A 7,766-nucleotide genomic window follows, 5' to 3' on the forward strand; every position below is an offset into this window, starting at 1 on the left:
TTGATGTGGAAAGGGGAGGAAGTTGCAGAATACAGCCAGGTTATACTTATCAGGTAGCAACAATTACATCAGTAACTCATCAGCAGCCTTTGCCCCTTTTTAATAAATAATGTTTCCAAACTTATTATGCAGCCAGAATTTTGGTCGATTTGTTTAGTTAATAAGGTAAATTTTTCTGGGTCACATCTGTTATTAACACGCACGTTCACTGATATGTGGTATTGTCACCAAGGTCTACAAATTATTCTTTTCATTGGCTGAAGAAATTCCTGTACTGGAGCAGAATAGCTTCTCCTTGCCTAGAAAGGCAGCATAGCCATTGTGTTAAAATTTGTAAACTTTTTTTTAAAAAAAATCTTTATCACAAATGAGGTTGGCAACATTTTTCTTTTGAATTTCTGATTAATGAATTCCCTTTCTCTAATTTTGCAGATACTCTGAGTATGGAAGGCCCAGTTACGAGACTGAGCAAAGCCATTGCTACAGATAGCAAACAAGTGCATCTCATTCCCAGTGACATCGCTGTGGAGATGTCATTCTAAGACATCTCATTCTAAGATTTGCTGCAGGTACAACAGGAACAAGGGACAACTCTGACAACTTAATGGCATGAGTAAAAATGAGGAAAGAAGGCGCTTTTTAGAAGGGTAATGAATAGTTACATTTTACAGGGAACATTTTAATGAAGGATAATATTAACTAGTTGTCTCATTCCAATTCATCTTTTATTTATATATTATAAGGGTGCAAACCTTTATTCTTTACTGCCAGAAAAAGTGAAAGCACCAAACAAAACAAAATGCTGTGCAAGCAAAACACTCCAGTGCATGTGTTTTACATCCCACCCCTTGGAAGAGACAGATACAAAGACCACCAGACATATGGTAGATGATGGTAGCATTACTCAGTCAGGGGTCAGGTGCAGCTACACCGGGATGATAGAGCTGCTCAGTCACATGGTTGCTGCTGTATCATATGAGCAGGATGGCGTCTGCCAAGCTAGCCTGCACTACCAAGGAGAGGGAAGTTGAGTGGGAAGGGACTGAAATCTTTTAAAGCTCACTCTGCTGTTAAATACATACTTTCCTCAATACATTCATGGCAAATTTTTAGATACTGTAGCAACAAGAGAGTTAGACTAGAATGCCTTGCAATATAAATATAAATACTAACAAATCCAAACAGGAGCCCTTGACCTGAGTTTTGCACTCACCTAGCAGGGTTGTGTGCAACTAAATAAAACACAAGACACTGGAAAAGCAGGCTTATTGTGTATGTATTCATATTTTATCTCTTTGCACCCCTGTCTCCTCCTTTTCATTTTGAATAATGACCAGGGCTAGGCTGAATCTAAATGGGAAATTCACGTTCCAAAGAAGCAATACAATATTATGATTTAATAATCAGTTTGTTAGAATTGGAAGCTGGAGGGGCATTAGACAGAAACAGCCTGGAGAGAGTCAGAGAGAGTTAACACAAGTAAGGATTTGGGAACTTTCCTGTTAACATCCATGTTCAACGCAGTCTTGCAGAAGTAGTCTTTAGAGACTAAAGTTTTCCTCCAGTGCTAACAGCAGCCATGTACTTCTAGTAATCTGTGATAAACAGGGATTCAGCTATGCAGACAGTGCAACGTGAGCAGGAGAAATCAGACACAGCATAAAGGTTGTGCAGGACTATTTCTCGTTGAAAACCAGAGTAGCCTGTCTTCTCTGTTCCAGTGCTGCTAGTGGCTGCAAAGAGGTGAAAAATAACACAAACATAGCTACATTGCCCATGAGTGTATTTCCAGTGGGGCAGATATACTGCCAATGCAACATCTTTTTTACAGAGGGGTGTTACGCCCTGTTTTGCCTTGAGTAATTTAATTTCTATTTAGACCATAAAGGTATAAAATCATACATGCCCATGTTATGAAAGACATTTGTTACTGTCTGGAGATCTATCCCTATTTGCAGAACCATTATACTACAGTAGACTCACTCCATGCAAGTATTTGTCAGGGAGATTTCAAATAAACCTGTATTCTTTATTTGTACCCATAATAAAGTAATTAAAAATCAATTAATATGCATAAAAAAATGAAGCAATATAAGTCTGTGATTCTGCATTAAGTAATATAAAATCTGTGCATGCTGGATTTCCTGGCAGTAAAAATTTGATCTGTATTGGCGTGAGCACACGACTGCATTTTTATCGAATCAGCCAGAGCATGTGTTACAGTGTTTATTCAGATTTTATGCCAGCTTTCTGTCAGTTCAGGAGGATAAATTATGCCTGATCCAGCATAAAGTTAGAGTGGTATGAACAGACAATATCTCATCTGATAGGAACTCTCCTGGGACAAAATTATTTCTTCAAGCTATTTACTGTCTCACAGAATGATAGCCTACCACCCTAATATGCTGTAAACCCTATATAGTCCTTAAACAAATCTTTTCAAGTCAGAGCATATCTATATCTGATTAGCTGTAAATAGACTGACAATTTTTTCCTCAGAGGGAAAGAAGGAGAGAGTCACAAATTCAAATTATATTTTACACCTTAGGCAAATACAGAAATGTTTCAGAATATGATTTGTTTAGAAATCTCAAGTGTACCCATGTATAAATGTAAATAATGAGATGGGAAAAATGAGTCATAATGATAATTAGGAACATAATCCTTGAAATTATGGGGTTCGGTTTGGGCCCATATTATGGAAGAGAAATCTGTGCTTCCCGCTATGTTTGTTCTTTTAAATATGCAGCTGCTGTGTCATATTATGGATCCTTGGAATTTCATTCTGAAGATGAATTATCATGACACTAGTTAGGGGAGGTGAAGATAGTAAACACAAACATTACAGTGTAAACCAGATGATTTTTGAGATTTCCAAAGTCAAAGGGCCAAATCTGTCAGTACATGAGTGCAGGTTTTATAACTTTGATACAAAATTGGTTGAGTATATTTAAGATTTTGTTGGAATTTTGTTAATTGCTATCTAAATTCTATTAGAATTTATGAATTTTGTCACTGCAGTATTGTCTGTCTTCGGCCAGGGATTGTAACTAACTGCAGTTCAACACTGAATGACAGTATTGCTTAACATTGTCCAGGCAACCCTGGCTACTCATTTCTGCACCTGCACTGCAGTCTTTACAAGGCTAGCACAGCAAGTTTTTGGGGTGCATAGTGGATTGGCCCATGGAACTGATTTAATTGAAGAATAGCAGGGATTATGAAAGTGGCACTGCCACTGATATTTTTTTTTCTCCTCCAACTACATAGTGTATGAAAAAAAATGGAGCTGGGAACTTACAGCAGACCTGCCAAAAGGGAATGGTGGTGTGGTATAAACTGAAAGAAGGATTATTCCTGACAAACTCAAGGTAAGAGCACACTTGTACCTTCTTTCCACGGAATAAGTTAAAGTAGAAAAAAGTATCCCGAAGTAGATGCAGTCATATGAATACAGAAATACTTTTGAAAAGTACAGCATGTTCTGGGGGCTGTAAGTCAGCTTTGTTCTGGTATGACTACATCCATACCAATTATGCTGGTATAACAATGTTAATAAAAATGTTCTCCTGACAGAGTCATGCTAATACAAGTTTTACAGGTACAAGACCCCTAAAAATTGGAATAATTGATAAATAGTATACCTATCTAATGTGAACATGGCACACCCCGAATTCAGCAAGAATTCCTATTATGCAGATCTTAGTTAAGAGTTTGTAGAGCTGTAATTCTACTAAGCTGGCACTTTGGGAGAATGCAGAAGTTCCTTTTTAAAAGCTGAAGAGCCGTTCCGTTTCTCTTGATACGTTTTGGTGAACTTTCCAAAATAATTACCGGCACAGCTGAAGCAACTTTAGCATTCTTCTACTACTATTTCCTCTACCACTACCACCTCTTAACAGCTTATATTTGTTCTCAGAGTGGGGCCAGATTGTACTGAGAGATTGGTATTTTCAATACAGTTTCCTGTGGAGGAATAACCTAGGCTCTTGGCAACTTACCACTATTCAATTCATACAAAGCACTCACATCATTTACTCTAGACACAGGCTTGGGCTCATGACCATTACGATGTAATCTGTACTTGCAGTGCTATTTTTATCTGCAAACACATTACATTATATGCAAGTACTAAATGTATACAAGAAACAAAGAAAACTTAAAACATGCTTTGGGGTTGAATTTTGCAAAAAGTGATACTTCATAATAGCTTATCAATAGAAAACACTTCCAAGAGAAAGCTGATTAAATATAGCAGTTTGCTACATATGTAGATACTTAATCCAAAACGTGATTTGTGTACTTGACTTCCACCTGCAAGAGAAACAACAGCCATCCTATGTGTGATTACAGTGCACTTGGGACTGAATGGGTCCGGCTACTGAGCAGCAGACATTATACAGGCATTCTCTTAGATCGGCTGCTTCGGATGCTCAGAGACTCAGGAGTCACCACAAATCCTAAAGCAAAGAAACTACTGATGACTATTGAGTATGGTTGGCCCAGATACTACTACTGTCTCCTTGAATGATAGGGCCTGTTAATTTGTGGTAAACCATGTGGGAATGAGAGTGATGTGAAAAAAAGTGTGTGATTTCTCCTGAAGAAATTTCTTATAAAATAGTGGGAAATTTGTGTAATACCTTTAAAAATTAAAATCCTTGTTCATTTCATCTTATACTGTTACTTCGTTATAATACTTGTGTAACTCTACCTACATAAGATTTTTTTTTATATTCCCCCAACTACCGTGCACATAGATTCCACGCTTGTCTAAACAACCTGCTTTTGTTTCCACTCTGAAGCCACAGCTGGGTGGATTAAATGTTAAAATGCTCCTTTACAGCCAGGTTTATTATGTCTCTGTACACACGCCCTAGGAGTCAGCATTTTGGTCTAGCTCTCCTTTGTGCTTCCCGTAAGTGCTGTGCTGAGGTCCTAAGTCTTCTTGTTCTATGGAAGAGGCAAAAGTACAGAAAGACTAGAATTCAAACTTTTTGAGGGAACTTGTGAATTGAGCTGAGTCACAGGCAGGCTTCACGCAACATCGCATTAGAGCAAAAGACGTGAAGATATCCAAAACCAAGAGAACTGATACGTGCTGTGCCTTTATCAGAATTCAAACTAAATAGGGTATTTTTAAAAGACATTGACAACTCACTCTTCCATTTTGGACATGGACAATGTGGAAGAGAACAGTTAGTGTGGTGCGACTGAGGAATGCTTGTGTAACCATGTCTTCAAGGGATCTTTGGTGCACAGAAGCTTAATCCCTCAGGAATGGGTGTAGTTCTGTATTCCATCTCCTTCCTGCTTACCTTCCTCCCAATGTCCTTATTGTGGGCTGGTCTTCTATCGAAGAAATACTCTGTCTGTAAGCTGCACTGTAGAAGAGTTTCTTAAGAAGCGTTGGTCTTACCGTTGTAAGATATTGGTGTAAATATGATATTGCTTAACTCTATTTAAATTACTGTCATCCTTACATGTTCCAAATGACAGTTTCTTTCCCAGAAGTAAGCCAGGAAGCCGCAAACTTTTTTCCCTCTTTCATTCAAAGTTCCCTCTTCAGCCTTCTAGGCAACTGCCTGTGCTTAACACATGCTTAAAATTATGGTGGCTTCAAATGGTAAGAGCCAGCTCATTTGCTGGTAGTTTCTGCAGTGAAGTAGGCACCATTCTTTATGCTCCCATGCCAATCATATCAGCCGCCAGAGAACATGCCTTCTCATCAACACATGTATGAGTAAGAACATTTTGATCGCACAAGAAATAATTCATCATTATACAGTAATAAAACCTTAACAATGCATTTTTTTAATCAATAAAATCTTAATTAACCTTTTCCAGATATAAATCTTTACAAAAGAAAACCCTTACATTGCAACAGTAAGGAAAAATGCACAGAAACATTTTATACAACACAATTTATAATTATATACAATTATTATAGTTGTTATGCTGTTAACTCCCAGTGTGCTTAAATCTCATTGCACAGCAATGATAATGGCACACCTAACTTAGGATTTGCCCACAGATGACAGAAAAAGAAATTCTCCAAACCAAAAAATGCTTGGAAAGGCCCTAATGCAAGACAAAACCACTTTCTGATTTCCTGAGTAGGTCTATAAGGCCTTCCAGCCTTACAGAAAATGAGTATAATAATGTTCTTGTAAATAAGGACATTTCTTTTTTTTTTCTTTTCTTTTTGGCAACATAAATCAAGGCCTTACACCTATCCCAAGGCTTTAGCCCTCTAAATGATTACTGAATTGCACTTAGTTACGGCCTTGTTTTCCCTATATCAAGGCTTCACGTGGGCTCTCTACTGTTATAAGCAATATTAAGGAAGAGTGAGAACATGCCCTGTGCCATAAACCAGCCCCATTTCCCTCACTGCTCTCATGCAACTACTACAAACCAGCCCCATTTCCCTCACTGCTCTGATGCAACTACTAACAGTATAAGAGATACAGACATTTCCTTAATTTCGTAAGCATATGAAATAAGAGGTGGAAAGAGACATATGATCTCCACAGTCTGGAAAGAGACTCAAAACAACAAAAAATTAACACCTTCTTTGCTCCTATAAAAACTGAAAATTGAACAGTAACTCTTCACCTTTCAGGTTTTGCTTCTAGGCTCTGAGCTCCTCAAAACCACCTGTATTATCTAGTGCTTACATGGCAAACTTAAGTGGGGAATTAATTTTTTTTTAAAAAAAGGAAATGTTGTGGTGACCTTATGAAATACTTTAAGAAAGGAGAAGGTCGAGAGAGAAAGAAAGAAGAGCTTGGGGAAATGGATAAATGATAAAAGGATAGGCTGACGTTTGCTTTGACTGTTGTTTAGGATTAATCCTGAGCATTGCCAAGTTTAAATCATGTTGTCTTTTGCACTTAAAGCCTCATCAGACTCATGTGCATCATGCTTCTTGGTCACAGAATTGCAGGGCCATTTGAGATCAGGTTGATCAGGGCCATGTCCTGCTGAGTTCTGAATACCTCCAAGGATGGAGAGTCAATAGACCCCAATGGACAACCTGCTCCAGTGTTTGACTACCCACATTATGATTTTTTTTTTTCACAATATCTGTTTTATCTGCCCTACAATCTGTCCATCCTATTATCCAATCCATGACCAGAACCATTTCAGGAAGTCATTTTATGTCTTCTTCAGAATCTGCTGCTCTTGTCTGCTTTTCCAGTCTTGGAGTCTGATATCTCTGAAATCGCAATTCAGGACACCATAGAATTAGTTTGGGAAGCCTTCCGGTTCTTGCAGCCAGAAGAGGATTTTGTGCAGTGGTTTGGACATCGTCTTAGCATAGCTTCCACTGAGGAACTGAGCTGAGGAGTATCTTTTGCTGTAGATAGTCAGGAGGGTCAACGTTTGGATGTGTACTTCAGCGGAACCCAAATTTGATACGTTTCACTTTTGTTTTCCCTTAGGCTGGTGATTTGCAATCAGGTGCTAAGACAACTGCTGTTTCTCCAATCCCTGCTCTGCTCCCAGAAGGGCAGACAAATTCCCTCACAAACATCGGGAAAGGATTACTCATGCCTCAACTTACTGCAGTACATGAAGTCATGGACCGTAGCTCTGGAACTGGCCAATGCACATGCAGGTACACAGTGCCAAGACAGACCCAGTAAAGGTATTGTTCCATGCACACTTTTCCCAGCAGCAGCCTATTTTAAGGCATTCCCAGGACCTACCTCAACTGCCAGCTGCTTGTCCCTGTCACCCTTTCAGCTGTGCCAACACAG

At 38.7% G+C, this 7,766-nt stretch overlaps 1 long non-coding RNA gene across 1 annotated transcript; it reads left to right on the forward strand.

Moving 5' to 3' along the window:
• The first annotated feature begins 575 nt into the window (after positions 1–575).
• On the forward strand, positions 576–7,561 carry LOC128910552 (uncharacterized). Its single transcript, XR_008466756.1, has 3 exons — positions 576–647; positions 3,271–3,371; positions 7,449–7,561. It is a non-coding gene; the product is annotated as an uncharacterized LOC128910552 (long non-coding RNA).
• The last annotated feature ends 205 nt before the right edge of the window (positions 7,562–7,766 follow it).

This window comes from Rissa tridactyla, chromosome 5 (assembly GCF_028500815.1).
Source record: "Rissa tridactyla isolate bRisTri1 chromosome 5, bRisTri1.patW.cur.20221130, whole genome shotgun sequence".
Classification (NCBI taxonomy): Eukaryota; Metazoa; Chordata; class Aves; order Charadriiformes; family Laridae; genus Rissa; species Rissa tridactyla.